The sequence below is a fragment of the Sciurus carolinensis genome, chromosome 11 (genome assembly GCF_902686445.1).
Source record: "Sciurus carolinensis chromosome 11, mSciCar1.2, whole genome shotgun sequence".
In the NCBI taxonomy this organism is placed as follows: domain Eukaryota; kingdom Metazoa; phylum Chordata; class Mammalia; order Rodentia; family Sciuridae; genus Sciurus; species Sciurus carolinensis.
In genome coordinates, this window is record NC_062223.1 from 17,064,374 (window position 1) to 17,077,960 (window position 13,587).

At 36.9% G+C, this 13,587-nt stretch overlaps 1 pseudogene; it reads left to right on the forward strand.

Moving 5' to 3' along the window:
* Positions 1–255: 255 nt before the first annotated feature.
* On the forward strand, positions 256–1,189 carry LOC124959065 (olfactory receptor 5B2-like; annotated as a pseudogene).
* The last annotated feature ends 12,398 nt before the right edge of the window (positions 1,190–13,587 follow it).

Below are 13,587 nucleotides of genomic sequence, written 5' to 3' on the forward strand. Positions count from 1 at the left end.
TGACTTGGGTTGAATTTTCAAGTTCAAAATTTGTAACTCTGTAAATGATCAATGCATTAAAAATTGTGGTTAAGCTCACAATTACACATGGTAAAGTTTGAAATGTGCAATTATTGTGCTAATAAAATAATTTACCTAATGTATAAATATTTCAGTGTCAGTGTGATATGGATTTCACAATCCTCTTAACACTTTGACTTTCATTTCTCTTTGCTAAAGAGCATTTCCTGATCCCGAAATTACACGGATGCACGGATGGAGAACAGGACAGAAGTCACAGAGTTCGTCCTCCTAGGACTCACTAATGACCCAGAAATACAGCTCCCCTCTTTATCATGATCACGCTTATCTATTTCATTAATGTTGTTGGAAACCTCGGGATGATTGTTTGAGTCTCACTGATTCTCGTCTCCACACTCCCATGTATGTTTTCCTTGGCAACCTGTCTCTGGCAGACATTGGATACTCCTCAGCTGTCACTCCACGGTCATGGCCGGGCTCCTTCTTGGACATAAGGTCATCTCCTACAGTGCTTGTGCTGCCTCAGATGTTCTTTTTTGCAGCCTTTGCCAGCGTGGAGATTTCCTCTTGGCATCCATGGCTTATGACCGTTTTGCAGCTGTGTGCAAACCCCTCCATTACTCCACCACCATGACCACAAGTGTGTGTGCCTGTCTGGCCATAGGCTGCCATGTCTGTGGTCTCCTGAATGCCTCCATTCACGTAGGGGAGACGTTCAGTCTCTCTTTCTGTGAGTCCAACGTGGTCCATCACTTTTTCTGTGATGTTCCAGCAGTCATGTCTCTGTCTTGCTCTGATAGACATGTCAATGAGCTGGTTCTTGTTTATGTAGCCAGCTTCAATGTCTTTTTGCCCTCCTAGTTATCTTGGTATCCTACCTATTCATATTTGTCACCATCCTAAAGATGCGCTCAGCTGCAGGATACCAGAAGGCTCTGTCCACCTGTGCCTCCCACCTCACTGCTGTCTCCATTTCTATGGGACTATAATCTTCATGTACTTACAGCCCAGCTCCAGCCACTCCATGGACACAGACAAGATTGCCTCCGTCTTTTACACTATGGTCATCCCCATGCTGAACCCCTTGGTCTACAGTCTCAGGAACAAGGAGGTCAAGAGCGCATTCAAAAAGGTAGTTTTAGAGGAAAAATTCTTTCTAAGATTTTGATGTTAAAATCGTAGGACACACAGTAACTTAATTTCAGGTCTCTCAGTCTTCTGCATATGCTGAATCACATATTAAGATGCCTATGGAATCAAGTTCCTGAAGTAAACAGTTACCTCCTCAAAAGTCAGTTTATTGTGTAGAAATAAGGGAACATATTCAGAAATATAATATCTAACAATGGTGAGATGAATCACAATTTATTTTGTTTTCTGGCTTATCATAAAACCTTATTAAGGATATCTGAATAATTCATTGGATCTATATGCACTTTCTCTGTCACACACCAATAGATGTACACATGTAAAAGAACGATCTTGTGCCCATGAATGTATTTATCAGTATACACTTGTGAGCACCAACAAGTGAGGAGAAAATTACCAATTAGAAATAGATTGTGGCTAACTTTGGTTAAAAAAAATTAACTAATATTGAAGTATTAGAGAATTAATTTGCCTATGATTATTCATTCATTTAGTTGAGTAAGTATTCTTAGAGTTTTAATCCAAGAATAAAATTGACATACTTTTAAATGAAAACTTATTGGCATATTTTATCTAAATATTTGGAACTACAACATCTTACATCAATTAAAAATTGTCTTCACGTAGTCATTTATAGAACCAACCTGCCTAAATTTAAATTTAAAAAAACAAAATAGCCAGAGTACCAGAAAATTGGAGGAAAATAAAAATATTTTCCATGTATTCCTATGATAATGTTCGGTTGTGCTCAGGTGCTAAAGGTGATGCTTGCAAAGCTGTGTGACATAACACAAATACTCCCTTCTGTCTGCATGGTGGTTGTTCTCAATCTGAATAAATGACGTTTTGTTCTTTATTAAATTTCATTATTTTAATTGCACAAATTTATAGTGTACAGTATGATAATCTTTTTTAAAAATTACATGTATTTTTAAATGATACATAAAGACTTTACATATTAATAGAATAACACGATGCTTTGATACCTGTATACACTGTGGAATGTTTAAATCAGGATAAACCCACCTCCTCACATTCTATCATTTCTTTATGGCATAAATATTCAACTCCCATTCTTCTAGATTCTTGGAATGTGAAGCACATCATTGTTCTGTGTAGTCACCCTGCTATGAACAGCAGAATTTCTTTCTCTCATCTAACGGCAACTTAGTGCCCACTGATGACCTTTCTGTATCTCTCCCTCTTCCCCACTCGCCCCACCATCTGGTAACCACCACTCTACCCTCAACTTTTATGAGATCACTCATTTTGGATTTCACATATGATTGTAGTAGGAATGTATCCAGTGTCATTTCTCTTTCTGTGCCTTGATTATTTTACTTAATGAAATGACCTACAGTTCCATCCATATTGCTACAAATTATAGAAAATTTTTTATGATTAACTATATTCCATTGTGTATATATGTCACATTTCTTTGGCTTTTTGTCAGTTGATGGACACTTTGTTTCCATTTCTGGCTATTGGGAATAGTGCTGCAATGCACACGGGACTACAGATGTTTCTATTTTTTTATTATTTTTTACAGACTGCATTTTGATTCATTGTACACATACAGGGTACATCACTTCATTTCTAATGTTTGACACTATGTAGATTCATACAATTCATGTCATGTAATCATACATGTACATTGACATACTGATTTTACTTCCTTTGGTTGGTCACTCAGTAGCGTCAGTGTTACCAGCTGTCTGAATATACCTTATCCTACTGATTTGCCACAAAAAGTTCAGTCACAAATGGTAAAGATGATGGATTCTAGACCATTCTGCGTGAGTTCTAATTTGTGATGAATGGATATGAGGTGTTCCCCAAAAACTCATGTGTAAGAAGTTTTAGAGTCTTAACCCAATCAGTGAATTAATCCCCTGATAGGATAAACTGGATGGTAACTGAAGGTGGGTAGTGTGTAGCTTGCCTTTGGAGTATATATTTTGTATCCATTCAGTGGAGACTTTCTCACTCTGCTTTCTGATCACCATGTGAGCTGCTTCCCTTCACCACACTCTTCTGCCTGAAGGTTCTGCCTCACCTGGAGCCCCAAGGATTGCCGTCAGCCTTCTATAGACTAATACCTCTGAAACCATGACCCTTCAACCAACTTTTCCTCCTCTATAATTGCTCTGACCAGGTCTTTCAGTCACAGCAGAGAAAAAGCTGACTAAAACAAAATTCCACTTAAAATTTGAACAATAAATGGAACAAAATTATATTGTTCTTGCCAGGTCTGATATCATATGTCCATAAATCCCAGAGGACTCAGGACTTACGAAGCAGGAGGATTGTGAACTTGAGACCCAGCTCAGCAACTTAGTGAAATCCTGTTCTTAAAATAAAAATAATCCAGGTGTGGTGGTGCATGCCTTTAATCCCAATGGCTGAGACAGGAGGATCTCGAGTTCAAATCCAGCCTCAGCAAAAGTGAGGAAACTAAGCAACTCAGTGATACCTTGTCTCTAAGTAAAATACAAAATAGGGTTGGGGATGTGCACAGTGGTTAAGTGCCTCAGAGTTCAATCCCTGGTACCACAAGTAACATATTTAAAATCTTTTTAAAAGTTGAGATGTAATCTCAGTAGAAGAGCACACCAGTGTTTCAATCCTTAGTACCACCAATATTATGTGTGTACATAGTATATATACACACCTAAATATATTATTTCTTTAATATATATATATACACACACATATATATTCTTTAATGAACTTGAAACCGTGAAACATTAAAAGGTAACAAATGAGAAAAACAGGAAAATAATATAATATTATTTGTAATATATATATAGCATAAATATTAGACTAGAAAAACTTATTCAGAATTAACATATACAAGTTGGATTTTTAAATTTCAAAAGTACAGCTTAGAAAGCAAGAGATTGGAAACACAAAAAGAAACGTAAGCACTAGGCTTTTCTATTTTGATGCTATTGCACTTGCTGATGCCTGCTGTTACTTCTTAGGCTGTGGGTGTCTCTTTAAGGAAGCTGATGGCCAAGTCTGTGTGTTGCAGTGGTGGAACCTCGGTTGTAGTATTAGCTGCAATTCCTGGTCTGTTGCCAGGCCTTTCACACACTTTGAGCTGACGTTCATGCAGGGGTAAAAGGGAATCTAGCTCATTCCTTCCACAAATGGCTGTCCAATCTTCCCAGCAACATTTGTTTAAAAGACTCTTTCTCCACCCTCGTGTTCTCAGCAACATTATCAGAGACAAGATGAACACATCTCTGAGGCTTTGCCTCCTGCTCTCCGCTCCCTGGGGCTTCATGTTTGCTTACATGGCGGTACCATGCTGGTTTTGTTATTAGAGCTCTGCAGTATGACTCAAGGTCAGGTTCTATGAAGCCTTCAGCCTTGTTTTTATTGCTCAAGATTGCTTGGACATTCTGGATCTTTGCTTTCTCCATGCAAATTTTTAGGACAGTTTTTTTTTTTTTTTTTTTTTTTTTTTTTACTAAATCTGAATAATGATATTGGTATTTTGTATGTAGATTGCACTGAATCTGTATATCATATTTGAGTAAGGCCATTTTGACAAAAATTAATTCTGCCTATCCAAGAACATGAGAGGCCTTTCCATCTTCCAGGTCTTCTTCAAATTCTACTTTTTTTTTATTCGATCTTCTTAGTTAGTATGAAAAGCAGAATTCAGTCTGATAAAATTATATTAGCATGGAATATATCTTATTCTATTAGGACCACATAATTGTGGGGTGTGCACAATCGTCGGGATTCATTGATCTTTCCATATGTGTACTTAAGAAAATTATATTATATTATTCTACTATCTTTCATTTCTTACTCCTCCCCCCTTCATTTTGTTCCCCTTGTATAATCTACCAAACTTCTTTTCTTCCCCTCCTTACTTTATTGTGGTTTAGCTTCCACTATCCATGAACAATATTTGAACTTTGTTTTTTGGGATTGGCTTATTCACATAGCATGTTATTCTCTCAGATTCTTCAATTTGCTGCCAAATGACATAAAGTATTGTTTTTTTTTACATCTGACTAATATTCTATTTGTGTGTATTATATACACACACACAAATATATCATAGGATATCACCTATATTGCCTATATACATAATATATATCACATTTTCTTTATGCATTTGTCTGTTGATAAGACTTCTCCATTGGTTTCTATAGCTTAGCTATTGTGAATGGGCTATAAATATTGATGCGACTTTTGTCACTTTACTATACCAATTTTAAATTTTTGAACATATGCCAAGGAGTGGAATAACTGGATCAAATTGTTGATCCATTCCTAGTTTTTTAAGGAATATCCATACATCTTTCCAGAGGGGTTGTGGATTTCAATGCAATTCCATCAAATTGCATGACACTCTTCCTAGAAATAGAAAAAACAGTCATGAATTTCATCGGAAAAATAAGAGACCCCTGAATAGCCCAAAGCAATCCATTAGTGAGAAATACAAAGCAGGAGGCATTACAATTCCAGACCTTAAATTATACTACAGAGCTACAGAAACAAAAACAGTATGGTATTGAGACCAAAATAGACAAGAATACCAATAGAACGGAATATTAGACACACAGACACAACCACACAAATACAGCTTACCTCATACCAGACAAAGGTGCCTAAATCAAACACTAGAGAAAAGGTAGTCTCTCCACCCACTGGTGGAGGAAATCTGGAAAGCTGTGTGCTAATAATATACCCAAAGGACTTAAAATCAGCATACTACCAGAGATACAGCCACATCAATGTTCATTGCTGCGCAATTCACCATAGCCAGATTGTGGAACCAACCTAGATGCCCTTTCAGGTGATGAATGGATAAAGAAACTGTGGCATATATATACAATGGAATATTACTCTGCAATTGAAGGAATGATAAAATTATGGGCATTTGCCAGGCAAATGGATGAAATTGGAGAATTCATGCTAAGTGAGATAAGCCAATCCTCAAAAAAACTAAAGGACCGAATGACTCGCTGATAAGCGGATGAGGACATATAATGGGGGTGGGAGGGGTTAGCATTAGGTTTAGGGTTAGGTTTTAGGGTTAGGGTAAGGGTGTGGTAAGAATGAAGGAAAGAAGGACTATATAGCGGGAAAAGAGGGGTGGGAGGGGTGGGGGGGAAGGAAAAAAAATAATGAATCAAACATCATTACCCTATGTAAACGTATGATTACACAAATGGTATGCCTTGCCTCCATGTACAAATAGAGAACTGTATCCCATTTGTGGTACACTAATAAATAAAACAATTTTTAAAAAAGTAACACCGTGCAAAAAAAAAATCAATAACATGGATGGCATAAAACTAAAGACTTCTTCACAGCAAAAGAAACAGTCAAGTGCACCAAGAGAGGCCCTATGGAATCAGAGAAAATCTGTGCCTCCTGCATCTCAAAGAGGTATGCAGGGTATACACGCTATGCAGGCCAATCTCATGAAAACAGAAGCGAAATCAGAGGAGGAGAGGAAGAGAGGAAGGGGATTGTGGGAGAGGGTGGAGGACAGTGGAATGAAATTTATCAAACTACCCTATGTGTCTATGTGAATATACCACAGTGAATTACACCTTTATATATTATATAGATATATATATATATATATATATATATATATTATAAAACACTAATTTTAAAAACAATAAATCAACTAAGATATAAAGTACAGGAAAGTGAACGGATGGGGGGTGGTGCTGAAGGGAGAGAGAAGAGAGAAAGAGAAAGGAATTGGGACTAAATTGGAAGCAAATCATATTCGATGCTGGCATGATTAGGTCTAAATGCACCACAGGATTGTGTGTCACGACCATCCCCTAATGAGGACAAGTACAGGACTCCACTAGTCCTGGAGTCCACAACATATTCCATTCTGAACCAAAGTGAGAGTGTGCCAAATGTCTTAATTTTAATGAAATTGTCTGAATTCGTTTCAAGAAAAATGAACAGCATTCATTGTTCCCCATTTATAATTTCATAAGGAACACATAAAGCTAACTAACAGATTTACTTAAAATCATTTTTGTAAATGTAAAGCGATGAAAATTCAACTAAGATTGTCTGAATAAAGAAAATGTCAGGGGTCAAATGTTGTCTTGCATATGCAGAAAGTAGTGCAGATAAAGGAAAGGGGGAAGGGAACCCCATGAAAAGAAGGAAGACCAGTGGAGCAGAGGAAGGGGAAACATTGGGAGGATGAGGGACAGGAAAAGGGACAGTGTGATGAACGTGACCAAGTGATCCTAGGTACCTACATGGATAGAGCACAGTTTCACCTTCGTGTACACCTAAAATGCGCTCATCTATAAATCTATAAAGGTATGGAAGAAAGACCAGTAGAGGTGAGGAAGGGTAAGAGGGGGATTGAGAAAGGAAAATGAGGAAAAGAGGAAGCACTGGAGAGACTGGAATGGAGCAAATCATAGTCTATGCATGTATACAGTAACGCTCTAATACAACACTATAAAAAGATAACAACAAAAGATGGAGTAATTCAATTAAAAACAAATAAATGATCTAAACAGACATTTCTCAAAAGAAGTACAAATGGTTGATAAATATGTGAATAAATGCTCAAAAGTTTTAGGCATAAATGAAAGGCAAATTCAATCCAACTTGTGCTTCCATGTCACCCTAGTCAGAACTGTTATAGAAAAGACTGTAGAATGAAACAGAAATAACTTCCCTGTGTTTATATGTGAACACAACCAGTGAAACTTCACACCGTGTATCGCCACAACAATAGGGTTCTAATCAGGATGGCTTATACTCAATGCACGTACAATATGTCAAAATACACTATAGTCATGGATATCTAAATAGAACTAATAAAATAATAATGATAATAACAAAAACAAAAGTCAGCAAGAGAGGTAAACTAAAAGAAACCCTCACATATTTTTGGTAAATACCTAAATCAGTACAAACACTTAGGAAAACTGTAGCGTTGTTTCTCAGAAAATTAAAAATAGATCTCCCATATGATACAGGTACACATCTCCTGGGTATATACCTAAAGGGAAATCACCCTATAATAGAGGTATGTGCATATCCATGCTTCCTGTGGCAATTTCACAACAGCCAAGATATTGAATCAGGATAGGTCTCATCAAAGAAGAATGGATAAAATATGATACACACACACACACACACACACACACACACACACACATGCACACACACACTGGAATGTTATTCACAATGAATGAAATCATGACGTTTGCAGAAAAAATGGATAGAATTAGGGATCATCATGTTAACAATGTAAGTCAGACATAGAAAGCAAGTATCACATGTTTCTCCTATTGTTTAAACTAAGGGGGAACAAATATGGTCTGAATACAGTAGAGGTCCTAAGGGAAGGGAAAGAGGACTGGTGGGTGAGCAGAAAGAGAAAGGGTAGAAGGAGGCTGAACATGAAGCCTCTTCAGTCTCCATGACAGAGAGAGACACCTGGAGGTCATGCAGGTGTTCCAACCTCCCCAGAATTGACACATACTAGCCCCTGCAGTTCATGTTCTCCAGCCAGCAGGTGTCTCAGTCCAGTGCAGGGGGACAGGTCCACGCAGGGAGGGACACGGAAGGCTTGAGCAACGCTGGTTTGTGTGACCCACGCTATCTCAGGTTGTTATAAATCAAGAAATATTAATATTTTGAACTTCATGGAACACCTGATGCAAGTTAGAAATTGTTCTGCCTCTGTCTGTAAGTGATTGCATAATCTTGAGCAACCTACAAGGAAGAGATGATGTTGTTATCACTTTCATTAATGGTGAGATGCTGAAATTTGATAAAGTTAAAATACTTGATATGAATTCAGGCAATCTAAGCAAACAGGGCAAACTGGATCCACTACACATGCCTGAAATGGGAGACTCAGAGTGCACTGTAAAAGAGAAAATGGATGAATTTTCTTTACGGGAAAAAATTTATAACAAAATAAAAGCTCTCCCAGACCTCAAATGTGATGATATGGTAATTCTCTGTGTGTTTTTTATTTTTGATGAAAAGCCTGGAGATATCTTTAAGAAATAGGAAAAATGCATTGCCCCAAGGACAACCATAGCTAAAAATTAGCAATATTGTGTTATATCACTAAAGATATCTAAAAGATTTCATGTAGAGGTCTTTCACCTCTTTGGTTAGATCTATTCCCGAGTATTTGTGTTTTTTTGTTTTTGTTTTTTTTTTTTTGAGGTTATTGTCAACAGGTCATTTTCCTAATTTCTCTTTCAGTAGATTCTTCACTGATGCATAGGAATGTGTTTTACTATGGGTATTGGTTTATATCCTGCTACTTTGCTGAATTCATTTATTTTTTCAAGAACTTTACTGGTGGAATATTTTGGATCTTCTAAATAGAAATCATGTCATGTGTATATATACACAATGTAATGTTATGCAGCCTTAAAGAAGAATAAAATAATGGCATTTGCTGGTAAATGGATGGAGCTGGAAAATATAATGCTAAGGGGAATAAGCCAACACCCATAACCCAAAAGCCAAAGTTTTCTTCAATACACAGATACTAATTCACGATAGGAACAGCACTATGGAGGGATAGACTTATTTTAAGTTAGATAAAGGGAAGTAAAGGAACAGGAGTGGGTATCAGGGCAGAAGGATAGTTGAATGAATCAGACATTGTCTCCTATGTACATATTTGACTACGTGACTGGTGTGGGTGTACATCATGTACAACCAGAAGAATGAGAACTTATGCTCTATTTACACATGATGTATCATAGTGCATTCTACTGTCATGTATAACTAACAAGAAGAAATTAAAAATACAAAAAAATCTAGAATGAAGTTTTGCATATTGACAACACAAAGATATAATAAATATTTTCTATGATGGATAACTTAAGTATTCCTAGTTTGAGATACCATGTCTAAATATAAACATCACACTACATACCCCAAAGACATTCTGCTATGATCTGTCAAATGAATAATAAAATGAAACACTAATAGTAAAAATAAAATGTCACAATATAAAGATTTCACTGGGAAAATCTGAACCATCATTGAGAAATTGCAAACATGAAACCAAAATAAAAACTAAATTTAAGTATAAAAAAAGATATGATAAAATTGGAACAAATTGTTCTTGAGAATGAAAACTGAGAGAACCACTTCTGAAAACAGTTTGCCTTTCTCTGTAACATCCCTGGTCCCTGTGTACTAGCTTCTGAGAGTCAACATGACTCAAGCCACCTTCAATTCAGAGAGATGAGATTTCAATTCTACTCCCTTTGACCTTCCTTTACTGAGTTGAACGTTGAGAGTTAAAAGAGTTCAATTAAACATGTTTACTGTTTGACCAAGCAATCCAATTCCTAGGTATTCGCTCTAATGAAAGAAAAGTCTACACTCACATAAGAAAAGTTAGCCAATGTTGAGATCAACTTTATTCATAATCACCAAAACACTGGAACCAAGAAAAATGGTCCTGCACCAGGAATGACAAAAACAATGAGTACAGTTGATTTTATGAAACATAAGTCCATAGAAGATCCATTAAGATACAGTTAACAAAATAGATGGACCATCAAATCATTTATGCTAAGTAAATGATGTCACAATCATAAGCAACAAGTTCTAGTGAGAGACATTCTTGCAAAAGTCAAATGAGATGGAAAATTTGTTGAGTGGTTTCCAAGACACTGGGGTGAAAGAAGAGGCTGTTCATGGGAAAGGTTGGAAATTGGTGTAGGTGATTTGGGTAGTGGTGACATAGCTATATATGTAAAAAAATACCACAACTGTGTGCTATAATGTATGCATATCACTGTTATCTATACATTAACATTCAATACAAAACACATGTGCACACTCAAAAATCCAAATCGGTCCCCACAGGCAGTTCAATTGTTGCTTTCCTAGGAGAGAGGAAAGAGTCTTTGTACAGATGCTCCCTTGAGGGCATCCTCTGAGAGATCCATGTCTTCATAATTGACTCTTGGTCCCTGTATATTAGCTTCTGAAATTCAACATGACTCCAGGTGACTTCATTTCACAGGGACTATATTTCCATTCTACTTCCTTTGACCATCATTTCTTTATCTGAATGTCCCTAGATGTGCTTGAACACAGGACTTCTTCAGAGTTTGGGGTTTTCTAAGAGCCTACAACATAACAAGGGGAATACCTCAAAATAAAAATTGCATTGAATGACTTGAAATGATCAGTAAGGTTTATAGGCACTTCCTTACTTGCTCTTAAAAGCACAATTCTGGGTTGGGGATATAGTTCAGTTGGTAGAGTGCTCCCTTGCAAGCACAAGGCCCTGGGTTCAAATCCCTAGCACCACAAAAAAAAAAAAAAAAAACACAATTCTATGCATTTGTGAAGAGGTCATATTACTGCATTTGTTTTTCAACCAAGGAAGAGGTGAGAGACTCCTCCAATGACCTAGCAAAGAAGCACGATGGACTCAGAACTTGAATCCATGTTAATACCACAACCTTCCACTGTTTCCTTCCTGCCTGGGCAGCTTGGGATCCTTGACCACTGCCTGAGACAGAGAGTCTCTCTAACATAATGGATGCATCAATCTGTGGCTGAATTTCAGATTTCATGGTTGAAGATCGTTCTGTGTTTCCAAGGAGGAAGGTAAGTTTCAATATCCAACATACACTCAGTAAAATTCATGATTTGAGAAAAATAGTTGGACAGCTATACTCTCTATAACTTACTGAGGCACGGAAAGATGTTTAGAAAGTTTTTCTTTGAAACTGAGGTGGATCTGGGTTGTACATATCAAAAGTTACCTCACTAGAAGTCTATGGTACTCAGGAAATATTTTGCTAAACGTAGAAATTTCAGTCAAGAATAACAGTAAAGACAATGCTCTGGACAATTAGGTGGTTATTTCATCTTAACTGTGTGTAAGTTTATTATGGTAGGTAAAAGGCAGACAAGTAACATGGTCTTCATTTAAGCTACAGAAGAAACCATACAAAATTCATAATTTCTGGCTTGCATTTTAATATATTCTCCATAGCTGTCAATATCTCAGGCACATCTATACACATTGACATTGATGTGAATAAAAGAACAGGCTGGGAATGAGGTCCAACCTGGGTTACATCTCTAATCTTCCTTATTCTAGGTGTATAATAATAGAGCCTCACATCACAAGACTGCACAAATATTAATTTGCCTTACAGGTAAGATAAAATACCTACACATGCGGAAATACACACACACACACACACACACACACACATTCTTCTGTAAAATGATCCCCTCATTTTTCATAGAACATAACATACGCTAAAAAGTGGTCATGTGTGTGTTAAAACTGGAAACACAGTGCCTTCGGGTCTGTTCATGCAGTGAGGTTGCTGAAAGTTAAGAGATGGTGGGGAATACTCATGAGCATTGGGTGGTTACCTTCCTAAGATTTCATATTCAAATACAAAGAATTAAATCATTGCTCCTATCCAGAAAACAGATTCAAAGAACATTTTTTTCGTTTGCATATTTTAAACTTTTCTTTTCTTGGACATATAAGCGTGTACATTCATGGAGTACATGTGACGCTTCAATATATATTTACAACATGGAATGTGCTTCAAAAAAAGATCTGCAAGTTAAAGTCAAGTCACCAAATCATAAATTTTCAAACCTCAATCTCTGTGATCCCAATATGTGAATATACTATAAAGCATTAGTATAAGAACTGGATATTGGTTCACTGTAAGCTAAAGTATGGGGTTCAGGAAGAAATTGAACCACAACAGAAAAATGAGGGAGGTGATAGTGCTAGAGCAGCCAATCGTGGGTGGAGGAAGAACAGAGGAAGAGCTACTGGAAAGCATAGAAAATCTCAGCAATCCAGCATGAGAAAAGATGCAAATCAAGGAGTCTACAAGACTATAAAGCTCACCTGCCTTGAAGCTTGGCATACTGCCCCCCTTTTTTCCTAAGCCCACATATGTGCAATCCATCATTGCATTTGATGATTATTAAAACTGACACTTACAAGGTCATACTCACCCAGAATTTAGAGGTTACTTTTATGCATTTTCGCATTAATCCTCACAATGGTATTTTGAGTTAGATATCATTGCCTTTTATTTTTATTTTAAATATTGAAAAGATGATCTTCAGCAGAATTCTGTAAGGAAAATTGACTCATAGGTAGTAAATGGCAGGACTCTATTGAAACTTTGCTAGAACCCACACAGTATCAGATGCTTCTGCTCAGTACTGCGTCTGCTGCCTGTGCAGGTGCACACTGGCCCCTTTATCTGAGGACATTCAATGTACACATAACTCAGTGACTACACTGTGAAACCCCACATGCTGAGTTGCATTAATGAAGACACTGTAACTATGAGTGGAACTAAATAATTTGGTTTACTTATGATTATGACAATTTTATTTGGGAAACACTCT